General features: G+C 39.9%; 1 protein-coding gene across 1 annotated transcript in view; it reads right to left on the bottom strand.

Annotated features, from left to right (window-relative positions):
- Positions 1-1,920: 1,920 nt before the first annotated feature.
- Positions 1,921-14,897, bottom strand: part of APOBEC2 (apolipoprotein B mRNA editing enzyme catalytic subunit 2) — a 37,385-nt gene continuing 24,408 nt past the window's right edge. Inside the window, exon 3 of the mRNA XM_069238869.1 lies at positions 1,921-6,147. The gene's annotated coding sequence lies outside the window, so the exon portion shown is untranslated. The remainder of the gene's footprint in view (positions 6,148-14,897) is intronic.

Here is a 14,897-nt window from a genome sequence, read left to right as displayed (position 1 = left end):
GGGTTGCGGAATGGAGGTTTGCGTTCAACTTGATTGTCAATGCTGGGTTATTTTGGCTTTTAGAACCCAGCCATTTACTTTATCAGCGAAGACCCCTTTGCTGAGAAATACAGGTGAGTGGTTAATGTCTTAGCTCTGGAACCAGGAAAAGACTTTAAGTTGAATCCAGACCTCACCAAACTGACAATATTGTCTGATTGTAGCCATATCACTGTATCTTCAAGTGCCCACCATTCCCAAACTGCCTCCGTTTTCTAATCTCCAAAATAAGAATAATTTTTCTAAGGATGTGTTCGCAAGTGCCAATTCACGCTTTTTAGATGCCAGGTGTTGATTATTTGACATAGTCATCCAAATTGAGCCTCATTGTCTTACCAGTTACTATCAGAAAGAAATACAGGTTTGAAGGAAGGGATTTGCATACACTACTAGCCTTTAATTGCTAGATCTCCCAGATAAAAGACCAGTGGTTTGTCATTCCTGAATACTCCCCTTGTACCTCCTGCGGGGATATTTCTGAAAATAGATCATGGATTCAGTGGCCTCAGAGGTTTCTACCCCTACTATAATGAAATTAGCCTTCTCTAGTGTCCCGACAGATGAAAGAGCTACTACACTAAATCCATTCGCCACTTCACCAGTAATTCTTCTTAGTTTACTGATTAAGTGGCGTATACTCCTGTTTTTTTTCTTTTTTTTCTTCAGTAGTAGCCTTTCATAATTTCAAACACTTCAATCTGTAATGTAGTAGTTTTAAGCTCACTAGTTGAAAAGGTTCTTTTGGGAGGGGAGAATGGGGTCTCAGAGTTATACATGGCGGTATCCTTCATGCCAGCTGAACTCCCTAGCATCACGGCCACAGATGTGATCCTACTGTAGCTCAGGAAGAAGTTCATTGGGCAAAAGGGCTTCAAATCTCTGAATGAATCTCACTCAACTTGGCATTCATTTGAATTGCATTATTACAAGAGGTGAATGGACGGAGCTTGATAATGACGCAACGTCTTGAAAATGGGCTGGCATGATTGCCTCAACTGAAAACTCAAAAATTTTAAAAAACTACGAAGACCTTCGTTTTATATTTGAAAAATTCCTTAGCGGTATATCAATAATCTTGGGAAACATATGTTGCTACTGGCAGCCCTGACCCTGCTGTGATGGTAAAACCAGGGTTCAGGGCAACTATATCTCTTAGTTGTGATAGTAAATCTATCTTGGGTTAGAAATGTTCAATTTGCAATAGAGAATTTATTAGGCCTATTAGTACAACTCAAGAAAAAAAAGCAATGCAGGGGAATAATTCAAACCTTTGGCTCTCAGATCCGTCAGTTGACTTCTCGCTCCTGGTAAGTAATTTATTTCAGGAAAAGATGAGCGGCGTGGATTATTCTAACGAGTTTATAGATTTTGCTTCGTTTAACCAGGTGCAGTGAAGCTAAGAAGTGTAAGTAACTGCAGAGTAGCATGAATGCTGGAAAGAACGTTCACACTTTCACTTGGAAGTCTAATTTGGTTACACGACCCTTGCCTTTTGCAGAGAACAAATGCATTTGGGGGAAGTTAAAGACGATGCACCTTATAGTGCCATATATGTGCATTAACTGTGGAGTCTGCTGGTAAGTCACTGGCCTTCCATAGGAGAAATACTAGGATACGTTTGACAAAGGAGAGAAATTAGCACTGCAGTACTATTAATGATTTGCTTCATTCCATGCACCTTTCTGCGTGTTGAGGACTATAGTGACTGAGCTTTTACTTTCCAAAACCTTAACAATAAACTGACAGTAAAAGGACGCCAGGCATCCTTATGGTTGTTTCTTGTCACATCAACACGTGCATAGGTGCCTGAACACCTTTCCCAGTTTGTCGAGCAATCTATTCTACTGTTAACAAACAAGTCTATTTGAAAGAAAACACAGATTGTGAAAGATCAAATCCATTTTATTTATTAATCAGATTTTGTGTTGTGACTGGGTGCTGATGCAGGTTGTATAAGGACGGTTTACAGATGCTCTCCCTTCCGTAACAGTAGTTCAACATAGATCAGTGTGGTTGTTCAAAATGAGAGCTAGCTTCCAGGATTGGAATACATTTGGGATGCGGCAAGCCATAGTAAATTACCACACATGGAATCAAATGGATTTTGTACGATTTATAGGTTTGTTGTGTAACCCGAGGAGGTCATTATACAATACAACCCTAAAGGGTGCAGCGTTTGGTGATAAAATGACCTGCTTAACACTGGCCACGTGTGCTGTTTAACATGAGAGAGACTATTATTTTATCGGTTGTTCTATAGCATCTCTTGCTTCTTTGAGGCTCTCCCATATACTTATAAACAAACTTGCCTGTATGAAGGGCTATCTTTTTTTCTTGTTAACATCACTTAGATCTTGGTGAATGTCTTGCCAGGCCACCAGAGGGCATAGGCGGCCTCCTGGTCTAGGACCATCCGTCTGTTTACTGCTCACCACCTGCCCTGTGGAGATCTCCGTGTTGTGAAGCGAGACACCACTGCGGCGGCTCCCCTCGCAAAACTGCAGGTTTCTATTTTGAGTGCCATGGAAAAGCACCTGCTCTGCTGACTTCTGTTTTGCTTGCAGAAGATAAACTCTCAACCCGGGCACCAGTCGGCGGTACAAGTGGGTGGACGGCGTCCACCCACTATTTTCACATGCAAAGAAGCTGGCCTCCAACAAAATATGATGAACTTGTTCCGGTGTTTTGGGACACTTCCAGCAGTGCCTGCCCATTGTATGCTTTTGTTCGTTCAGAGCAGGAACGTGCAGGACGAGAGAGGGCTTTCTTATTTTAAATTCATGCTGGTTCCGGACAAAGGCCAAATTTAAGGGGCCATCAGGCCTCCTTTTGTTTGATTATCCTGGCTGGAAACTGTCTGGAGCCTCACACCTAGCTGCAATGGAAGGCATAAAGGCACACAGCTTGTACAGGTACTTAAGAGAGGCAAGCTTTTGACTTTGTTCAGTCCCAGTATGCAAGACGTATGCTTACACTGTAAGAATATCTGATGTGTCTGTCTGTCTAGTATTCCCACAAATAATTCTATTAGCACTATTTTTCTTTATTTCTATTATTTCGCTACTCATCCCAATGCAGGGTGTCCTTCGTAAACATTATACATTGACAATAAATGATGTGTGTAAATCATGGGTACTCACAAACATTTTCCCAGGCTCCAAAACGAGGAGTATGAGGAGGGGTGGGCAAATAGGTTGGTGTAGGGGAAATGAAGCAGGTATGTCTAGTGGCTGAATTGAACAAAGTGGAACCAAAAAATCTTGAATTAATCCCGGCTTCCGTACTTGATCAAATTGTGTGATCCTAGGTGAGTGTTTTATTACAGTTTCCCTCCTTTTTCTTCATTATCACATACAAAAAGACCACAACATGACTTCAGGATGCATGCTGTACAAAAATGTCTCCTGTGTTTGATTTAGTAAGCAATAATGTTGTTCATCTACAATAGCAAGTCAAGTCATCCAAAGGGTGCACATAACTGGTTTGTCTTTAAGTTCACCTGCGGCATTGTTGACACGAAGGTGAGAGCCTTAATATATTTAAATTCATGTTTGAAAACTATAACTTAAAAAAAATAAAAAAAATGCATATCATGCACTGATACAATCCAATGTGCTAAGGTGAAATGGTTCTACATTCAAATGAATCACATTTGTTGAATTTTAAAGACATTATCATATTTTTACACATATTCTGCAAGATGTCTAAAAAAGGTGTTGTAAAAGTTAAATGGTGCAGGATACCCTTGATACTTTGTTTCTTAAACACAATTAACCTTTAAATAAATGTCTGACCCTTTATTTAACATATTTTTAAAGTTAGTGCTGAGTCCAGCTAACAACAGCCCAGCGCTTCTGTTGACTGAGCGGCCACATATAAGGGTCAGGAAGGCCGCATGCAGCCCCGGGCAATACTGAGTATCACTGGTGTAAATCAATGTACAGGATGTGGACATAATACAGTAAGGATTACAAGGTGTGTGAGTCACGTCCTTCATAGCTCACTGCGCTATATTAGAATGATTGCAAGTTATGAACTGCAAGTTACAAAATGACCTTTGTGTTAAAAGCAGCAACACACTTACCTATCTACATAACATAAAAATCTGTCATCTGTTTATTACTTGATGTGCTTTGCAAGAGACACGTTAATCCTCAATTCTATTTTGATTCAAAACTGGGACTAGGCAAAGGACAGATCTCTTCAGAAAATGTGTTCACCTCCAGCGGTATTTTACCATTATTATTAGTATTCCCTTAGATTTATTGGGCAGACAAAGATATCTGCAGCAAGGGCCTTAACCCCATAAAATATTTTAAAATACAGACTTTGCAACCAGTTAAGCAGAACTGATTTACTGCCACATTTCTCCTTTGAACCAATGCCTTTGTGGCCGAACTTTTAATGAATAAATGTATAAAATGAGGCCCAGATTTTGTGTCGGGGTTTAGTAACTTTTTTTGCACAATCCCAATGTAAAATCTCATTTGTTAAATCTTGCAATGAAGTTTAATGTAGTTGTGATAGAACTGTTAAACATATGTCTGAGATGTTAAGACCTGATGCCACTTCCTGTGAGGGAATGGTTTGTGATGCCAAGTGCGATGTCACTCTACTTGCGTAACAATAGCACCCACAGCCGTGGCAGTGCGGGAGGGGCAAGCTCCAGGTCTCCCCTCAGCACAATAATCTGTACACAGGTTGCGGGCCCCTGTCTGAGAGCTTCTGACCTGTTTTGGGGATGGGGCCCCCTCGATGTACTTTGCAGGGCCCACCCCTCAGTTTATTTTATACCGCTGTTACACGTGCCATGATGTCCTACACCATGATATCACTTTCATACTGCCTTACTTGGTTAGTCCCGCTTAATTTTTTCTTTAGGACTTGTGCCCTGCTCCCAAGCCAGAGTTTTTCTTAAAAACAAAAAAGTGATCCCTATGCGAACGGAACCATACTTCGTTCTACGTTTAGCCGGATTGTCAGCTATGCCCTGCATCCTAGCATGGTATTGTTTTTGTTTGGTTGTCATTATCAAGCGTATTTGTAACTGTCTTGCTTTGTCTAATTAGATCATTATTTAAATGTGAGATGGATTTAACAAAGTAAGAAACCAATACTAAAGGTGGTCAAAGTTCTAAGGAGCTAGAGTTTCGACAGTTGGAGAAGAAAAGGGAATCGGCACAACAGACCAAGTGTTTTTTTTTTTTTGCTGCTCCCCTTCTTTTCAACATACTAACTTTAGCAGTGCTACGTTGCATTAGTAACATTTCAGTCAACTGGAAATGCACTAGATGAGGTCTAGTTATCTGTGCGGTGCACACATTTGTAGTTTGTATGCATTAATGGACTGGAAATGTAAGTTTTGCATTGCAGGTTTTGATAATATACGGCCTTATGGTTCCTAAGTTGGTTATACCACGTGAATCCCAAGGACATTAGAATGCATCAGAGAGGAGCTTATCACAACGTAGCATTAACGATTTCTTATTTTGTCGTTCTCCATGTCCCTGCTGGATAATAGTGGCAGCCACATTGTGGCTTCAGTTGGGCGTTATGCAGTGAAAATAACTGGTAGTTGTATTTGGGATGACTTCACTCCTCATGTGTAGATGTTTAACATAGGTCCTCAAATTAGTTAACGTTTGCCACTTTGAGAGACTAGCAAGAATCATGATTTTATATTTTACTTTAAAACACGATATTGATTTTCTCTTTAAAAAAAAAAAAAAAACTACAAAATTCCTAGTTCTTTTTTTCGGTACACACATAGCAATACATTTCTACAGTGATGCATTCGGAACATCAAGGCTTATGTCCACTGGTAGCTGGTGGAGGGTTCGCATTTTTTTTTTCACAGCAGTGTTGTGCATAGTACTTTGTTGAAGGCCTTGTTCTGACTCTCTGTAATGGTCAACTAGAACAAGATTGATTTGCATAAAGGTTGCTTATTAACACATTTTAAACCCTGTAGGCGTTTGTTCTTAGTGGTGTCTGCTTGCATCATGTCAGCCTTGGAGTGACGTAGAGTGCAAATGCTCTGTTCCAGATGACCCTGTGTCTCATCTCTCCCTTTCTGTGGACAGATGATGTGTTGCATACAAGCCAAGCCTAAGAGGAAACCAGAAGAAAACATTAAAATACACCTCTAATCATTAAAAATACAACGATCGTAATTCCTATCAAGAGATGTGATCTGCTGAATAGGGTTCTGTCTTTGACATATATATAGAAAAATAAGCCTTATCAAGGAGACTAATTGTTAATTGACTAGAGAACATGAACTGTACCCTCTCCATCTGTCCGTTCGCTTTGGGGCAGAGTTTCTATCAAAACTGATTTTGTTTCTCTGTTCAAAAAGTTAGCTGTGTTTCCAGAGCTCAGTGGTTGACATGGCATGAATTCTGATGCTCCTCAGATAAACCAAACATCAATTATTTTCTTATTTTTTGTATTGCAAGCAGACCATTATTATTATAAGATATTGTTGAAGTAGCTTAGTATCCTCCCAGTAAAATAGGATCACACAGTACATGCCATAAATTGCCCTCTCAGAGTAGAGTCACAGCTCCAGATACTACTCTCATTAGTTATTTTATTTCTGTGGCTTCGGAAAGATCTACAATAATGCAAATCTATAGCAAATAATATGTTATGTGAAATCAGCAGGGCGGACATTGCAAATCAAAAAAGACAAAAGACGTTAGGAAAACAGACAGTAGAGATGAATGAAAGATGTTCAAAAGAAAACAATTGCTTGACAAGACACCAGGATGAATATGCAGCAGATGTGACTAGTAATTGCCAACATGTGAGGCTATAGAAGTGGGAGTAAGTGTGAACATAAATAGCACTCATGGATCTGATTGATCACTTGGTCAAGATTCTTAGTTGTGTTGCCCCAAGACACGAATAGGGCATAGTCTCTCTCGCACCGCTTCATGCATGTGGTTAACATCAACTTTTTTTTTCTACACAACGACTCCAGTGAGATGAGATTTTACAATCTTAGTAACGTTAGATTACAAAACATGTTTTTCTGTACCTAGAAAAATACCCATAACTTCACAGTTTATAGGAATCTCATCATATGCCTCATGTTTTGACTCCATTTATCATCTTTAAAGTATTAGCTCTGTTTCTCATTATTTTCACCTACATCTCAGCATTACCACGATAAAGAGAAGAGAAAAGAATACTACAATGAACCAAATTGTGCTTTAGACATATTTTCTGTATGTCTATGTGTTGGTGAAATATTGAACTGCCGTTGTCTACCCAGTATTTAGGAATGATCATGTGGCCTTAATTGTGGGCCGTGTTTGAGTTGTTCCCTGCTTGCTGAAAAGTCATGCTTGATGTTTTCTTCTTTTTTCTGCCTTCTGCACATTTGCATAATACATGCAACATTTCTGAAAATAAGCCTTCGAAGCATAAGAAGGCATTCTCATACAATGTGTAAACTGTGTATCCTTACACTACAGAATCTCAAGAATTCATAATTATTTTCACTTTTCTGCTCCTCCCAATGTTCCTGTTGTCAAATGCCGTCTCTGTAGAATTTTGAATTGAGTACGTTTCATTCTAGCAACTCAGACCTCAACCGCTTGGGAAAGTATAATGTTACTTCTGCCCTTCTGTGATATTGCCATTACACAAGGAATTGCCGCGGGGCAACTACTGACGTATTTTGGTCTTTTAATGGACCATTTTCAACATATTTTAATAGGACATATTCCCGGTGATATGCAGTCTTTTAGAAAATTATTGATAATACAAATGCATTGTTAGCTAGAGAAATGATTTGCTTCCTCCTTAACCTGCATTTATTCTGTACTTGACATTCTGTGTGAATGTGTAATCTACTTTTAATGACATAACATTTTTCAAGATTCTATATCAGACTCCAGTATAGCATTGGAGAATTCCACTACTGCCAAACAGTAGATAATTCTTTTTGGGCTATTCTGAATTGAATTTTCATTGGTAGATCATTCCCTTCTGAGGTAATCCAAATGGACTTTTTATTGGTTAACTGAGTCTGCTTTATCTTTCAATTTATGGAGGTCATTGACCCTTGTGATGGTAGATATGGTCTTTCAGTATTCGGTTCTTGGATGCCTCCATTCGCAGGGTGCCCCCGTATACAAATTGTTTTACTTCCATCCTGGCTTTCATGAGTCATTTGTTGGTAGTATGCTAAGTATATAACTTGTACATGGTTATTGCCATTTTTTACTATATGTGCCCTGTCCTAAAATGAAGGTTTTATAGTTTGGTTAAGGCCTTGACATTTTGTGATGCCACATTCTGTTAGTGGATATTTGTAGTCACACTATCTGCTGTTTTTCCTTCTCCTCCCCATTCACTCTGATTCATAAATACTTCAGACCTTACCATTTGAAGTGATAGTTGGTCACTACTTTCTATATCCTGACATCCAGTTTCAATAGATTTTTTATATACTGAAAAGCTTGAAAGGGGGTTTATCTATTTCTACAGTTTTTTTATGGCGCTCCCATGACCTTTCTGGTTCGACATAATCTGCCTTGACCACAACTGTAACTTTACTCACCCCATTTCTCTAACCTGTGGTTTGTTCTGAGGGTTTGATTGGGGATACAAGTGGCTGCTGGGTTGACAAAAGGGGATAATAAGTAGCGCGTGTTCCCCCCCCCCCCCCCCCCCCCTCCCCCTCCTGTCAAAGACATCTAATATTTGTCATTTAGTGCTTGTAATTGCTATTTGATTGGCATATAGATATGTAACTCATGTCATGAATCGTAAGAAGAATAGCCAAGTCTTAGGTTGTTTTGGAACTTTATCCACTTGGCCACCATTCAGCCGTCTAACAAGAAACAGAGTCCATCTGTCTACTACTGCCTTCAGCCCTTCTGGAAAATTCTGCCTTGCCTGATTTCCTGTTCCACGCAACACAAATTATTTGAGTATTGTTTCTGTAACAAATAAATAATTCTCCTACATTAGGTGTACAAGGGGCTACATACAAATTGAAGAGGGTGGTTCTCAGAGAGAATCCATGTGGTACTCCACACTGTAGAACTTTAGACAGTGACCTGTGAAGTTGTATGACAACTGATTAACTTTTAACTGATTGCAGTTAATGAAGCCATTTTAACACAAAGGCCTTCATATATGCTTCTGCCAGTCGCCCACCAGGATCTGATTGCCTTCCATATTGAATGCAGCAGATAGGTCAGGAGGTAAGGTAACACGTGGGCAGCAACACCTAACCACCCCCACAGCATTCTAATATCATCCTTAGTTCATTCTCAAACTGCAATGAGTGCCATGTCCATAATGCAGAATTCTTGGAACCCTGCTTTGGTGTAATGTTTTTGACATATTAGTAACACAAGCTGTTCATTCTCTATGTTTTCAGCTATCTTTAGAACAGAATGGCAATAAAGAAATGGGGCAACAATTGCCTAGAATGTCTGGATCAAAAGAAGCCTTTTCTAACAATAGTCTTAGACAAGCAAGTTTCCACTCCAGTAGTAAAAGTGGAGTTTGAAATCGCTCGGGTCAGTGAAGAAAACACCTCTGGGCAGGGATTATCCTGAGAGCCTGATTTAACAGATTCATAATAGTCTGAGCCTCCAGTGGTAGTTTGAACAAACTCCAAAAATCAATAAGCTAACAGTTCAGTTTTCTTGGAGAAGTTATAGGCCCTAGAACTAACTAGCATTCTTAAGTGACTGATAAACATTTTCTATTTTTTCCATAACAAGGGATATAAACATTCACATAAATTATTAGAAGGTGGAATGCAGACTTGTGCACTGATTAAGGGCCTTATCTAGATCTTGGTGGATGGAGTAACTATTTTGATCCCATTATATCCTTAGGAAATTGTAATACAGCGGATGGAATAACCGTCACGCTTATGAAAGGGTAACCCATCCGCCAAGATATAAATCAGGCCTTAGTTAGCAAACTCCTTAACAATTGGAAAATATTAATTTGTTAATAGCCTGAGTGGACATGTGGTAAATCTCGACATGTGCGCGCTTCAATTTAATTGTATGCGCTTTACATTCTTTTTTTGTATCTGATCTTCTCCGGTTGATATTCTTTTTTCCAGCTGCATTCTAGTAGTATACACTGATGCTTAATATCTGCAATTTTTCTTTCATACCATGGACCAACAGCAGTGCTTTGGTTACAGTAAATCGTGTCTAATGCAGAAGGGGGCCATTGATTGAAGTTCACTTTATTAGCCTCTCTGTTATCCTTAATAGTACAACTAGGCTTATTCAAGCCTCACATAAGTTAGACTATGCAATGTATTTGTTTAGGTTTAGGCACGTAGTTGTGGGAAACTGATGATTTTGGGTCAAAACGTCAGAGCAAAATGGTCTGTCCAAGTTATGCTTAGCCCCTTAATATTTGATATAATCTTCTCAGAAGATATTAAATTCAATACATGTCGATCAATATGTGTAGGATTATTATTCAATTTACAGTAGACCCATTGCGCATTGAACCACAAAAAGCAAGGACGTTAGCAGATAATGTATCAGACAGATTGTTGACCCATATATTAATTCTCACAGTACCAATGGATTTGAGGCACTCAAGGGGAAGGGACTTGAGTGCATCAAAACGTAATTGAAAGGTCCATCACTCAAAGCCAGTATTTCTATTCCAGAACAATATTTAGCTGAAAGTTGTGTATTTGCTTGGTGTTATGTTTCTGAGGCCTTTTGGTTAGGTATGTTTGCCATGATCCTAATGTCCAAAGTTTTGAGGCCCTGACTTCTCAGCATGATCCATAAAGGCAACCACTGATATTACTATTTTAATTTCTGCCTCTCTACGCCTGATAGAAGTTGAGTTTGATTCTTCTCAAGTCCTTTGTGTATTGGCAAGCACTTCAGATCTTATTTTATTCTGGCCTCAGATTGTTTAGCTTCACTTATAGGCAACTTTTTCATATTATAAATGTAGCATTTTAGTAAAGTAGAATATGAGTTTCGAAATCCTGTTTTCTTTGAGGTATATAATGTTAGGGTAAGAGAAGTATATTGGTGATATCAATTGGAGTGGTCAAGCTTTTGCCCTGGCAAGGGTTTCCCTCAATTAAATTTTTCTCCCATGAGTATTCAGCAACAATATTATGCTTATATTTTGGTTTTGGTAGTTGTTGAGCTGCCACTTAGCCTTCCGATGGGTTCTGATGTGCAAGTTTTTTTTCTTCTAATTGTTACTGCTTCTCGTACGTGTTTTGGCATTCGGTAATAGCATTACTGCTGGGTGAAGTGTAACCCCATTCAGATTTATTAAGACTTTCAGACAGTCTCTCATGGTGGGCTTGGCATTTGGGTTGATACAGTGACTTAAATTCATCTACTTCCTGTAGCATATAGGACTTATTTGGGTTCAAGGCGATGTTCAGTTGTAATAATAAACGGTCAGATATGCCTTGAGGTAATATCTGGTTTCTAAGTGTTCAAGATTGTAAAAAACAATCTAATCCAGGATCATGATGTGCTTGCAAGACAGGAAAGTATGCTCCTGATTGGTCAAAATATTTTTTTAACATGACTTGTTGAGGCCCAGGTCTCTTACAATGTAATGGGCTTTCTTGGTGTTAACATCTGGGACCTCATGTACATAGTCTGGTTGCAGCAAACCTTTTTAAACCGTCTCACCCTGTTTGGTGCCAGTGATCTCCAATTCCTTAATATGCAATGGGACTTTCCACATAGTCAAAAATCACCCACCACATTATTATTGTTAGTTTAGGAATTGGTTCTTGACTTAAGAAAATTAGAGAATTAATGGGGGGGTCGGGGGGGGGGGGGTTCGCATGGCATCACAGATCTCCATTGCAGCCTTTGCCTTCATTGGTATGCTTGCCTCTTAAAGGGACAGACATTGTGAAGTCACAAACAGTGGCACTTTGCAAATTCCACATCTGGGAGTGCATGTCGTAATCATGGGACCACTGTATGTTCTTCATGTTGTCCATAGCATGGGAAAGCCCTGCTTTAAATGGGCAGGTACTGTCAAGTACTGAGTACCTCCACACTGCTGTAATGCATTTAATGGGAGACAACTGCCACTTCTTAGGAGAAAGCAGGTACTTTAATTAGTGAGTCCCAGCACGGCTATATTTCCATTTAAAGCACTGAAAGAAAATGTGCGCTATTGACAGCTTATACTTTGCTAATAGTTACAGGCAGCCCATCGCAGATGCCAACTAGTCCATTCTTTGTGACCTCTAAAGCAGTTGCCAAGTTTGTATCTTGCAGTCTGTTAATTGAGATTTGTAAAGGTAATTAGAAACCATAAAGCACTTGTGGGTCCAGATGTACGTAATTCCTGAATTGAGTCAGAGAGGCTCGCAATTTGCGAGTCTCAATTCAGTATGCAGGATGGTGTCCCTGACACCATCTGCGACTCGCAAGGGGGTCGCAAAGGCCCACCTCATTAATATTAATGAGGTGGGTCCCAATTTGCGATCCCCTTGAGACTCGCAGCACTCACAGGGATGGTGGCCTTCTGGAGACAGTAGACCACCATGTCTGTGACTGCTTTTAAATAAAGCAGTTTTTTTTTTTTTTGTCATGCAGCTCGTTTTCCTTAAAGGAAAACAAGATTCATTACAAAACAAAAAAATGAAACGTTTTCGTTCCATTGCCTGCTCTGAAAAAATGTTTTCCGTGCCATTCACAAAGGGGAAGGAGCCCCATTGGGACCCTTTCCCTTTTGCGAATGGATTACCACCAGTGTGACACTGGTGGTAACTGTGATTGCTTTGCGACTGTGTTCGCGGTCACAAAGCAATGCAGCATCGCGCTGCGACTCGCAGTTAGGAAGGGGAACACCCCTTCCTAATTGCGACTCGCAGTCCCGTTTTGCGAGTCGGAAACGAGGTTACCGACTCGCAAAACGGCGATTCAGCATCGCGATGTGCTTTTGCACGTCGCAAACATCGACATTTGCTGTTTGCGACATGCAAAAATGTTGCTACATCTGGCCCATAGTTTGCAATGACATCTGAGCAGTATCTGGCGCATATATGCATCTTGCTGCATCTCTTGTCTTTTTGTTTTTTTCTCGAGATTTTTGCCAGTGTCATTCTACCTTTTCTGTGGCTCAGGCACTTTGCAGCCAAATACTTATCAGCATAGCTATACCACGTTTCTTCTTTGATCAAACAGCAGTGAATAACCTCACCCAGCCTCTCTCTTTATTGTGTCTGCGTCAGTTGTTGTCAAACAGCTCCTGTATTAGTCCTAAAGCACATTTTTTTCTATTTGAGTTATTGGCGCGTTTTTCCCCTTCTTTCTATTGTAATTGTTTAGACCTATCACACTGAGGGGGTTGAGTCTGAGGCTATCCTTATGTTTGCAAGCTTTCACGCGCATTTATAGATAAGTTACTTTTCAATCTACTAGTGGTTTATCTGTGCCAACCTTTTATACTTTACCTTTGGTGTGCCTCTGTTTTTCAACCATGTGAAATATAACCTCCGCTGAACCTTACTCCCAACATAACACAATTTAGTGTTAATCTACGAGTATGTATCTCTTGGTGATGTGGCTCCTTTCTGAATCCTGCAAACAGGTGGATGTGGGAATGCCAGAACTAGTCTGATCCCTTTGCCTGCAATCTTGACCTTTCTTTTATTTCCGTAGCGCTAGATAAATGATGCTTTGTCTTTCCTGTTTGTATAATTGGACATCTTCATTGGTGTCTAGTGTTTATCCTTGTTTGGTGGCCCATGTAAGTCTCCATGCTGTGAAAGGTGTATTTGCCATTTGTTAATCTTATAGCAAAATTGATCTCATCTGTCTTCTTCACCTTTTGCACCTCTGCATGGTGTCCCACTTTGTTGTTGTTTCTTTGGTGTGTTGTGTGTCCCTTTGAAGCATTATGAAGGCGTGTAGGTTTTCTGCTCACCAGACTGCCTATTGTTTTGTCTTTGATTATGGATGCTCTTGCTGGATCAAGCAACCTAATTTTTATGTTGATTCTCTTGAGTGTCGTTTTAAATTTAGGAAATCTCTTGTTCTGCTATCGCTTTTTAGGAATCTCGGTCTATTTTTGCCCTTAAATAGATTGCTTTTGGGGTCGAGCGCACAAGTGCTCTAGCCTGCTGTAATCTCTGTGGGCTTTTAACCACACCCAATGCACGTCCATCAGTTTCATTGGTTTGTGGGCTTGCCTTTTAAAAATTGCTTGATTTAATTTGTGAAGGGCATGCATATGTCATGCCTTTTCCGGTGTTAAGCCCTCCTCGAGTGCACTGGCCAGCTACTAAAAACATACGAGGCTCCGTTTTCAGCATGGTTTCTAGACTACTTTTTCTTCTTATTTGCTACACAGCTCGATCTCGCTGGACAGTAGTCGAGCGCTTTGCATGACATTGACCCTGTGTCATGGATAATTGCACTTTTGCCGATACATTTGACTGCGACCGAACTTCTGTTTCCTTTTGTGCGTCTCCTTTGCGCTCATGGTGGCTGTCGGCTTGCTTATGTAAAACTGTATAACTTTTCATTTTATGTGGCAATAAAAGTCCATTTAGGACTTTACAATGCTAATAGCTCTAAGTCGAGCAAATGCGAGGCCCATCGCATTGCAAATGCTTGTTTCTTTTGGTATTTTAGTGTAAGTTTGGCATGTTGGCAAACATGTAATGAAACATTCTGGTGTGCTCATCTTCATTTGGTTCTGTCATATGGTGTGCTGGGGAAAGTTATGTACGTTTTGGCAGCCAGCTCAACATAAATATCACCTCACCTTTCCATTCATTTCCTTAATGGAATTTGAAAAATGCGTGTATTATAGTCCATTAATGCCCTCGATTTCTGCACTCACTGTCTCCA

This window comes from Pleurodeles waltl, chromosome 6 (assembly GCF_031143425.1).
Source record: "Pleurodeles waltl isolate 20211129_DDA chromosome 6, aPleWal1.hap1.20221129, whole genome shotgun sequence".
In the NCBI taxonomy this organism is placed as follows: Eukaryota; Metazoa; Chordata; class Amphibia; order Caudata; family Salamandridae; genus Pleurodeles; species Pleurodeles waltl.
This window is presented reverse-complemented; position numbering and strand designations above follow the sequence as displayed.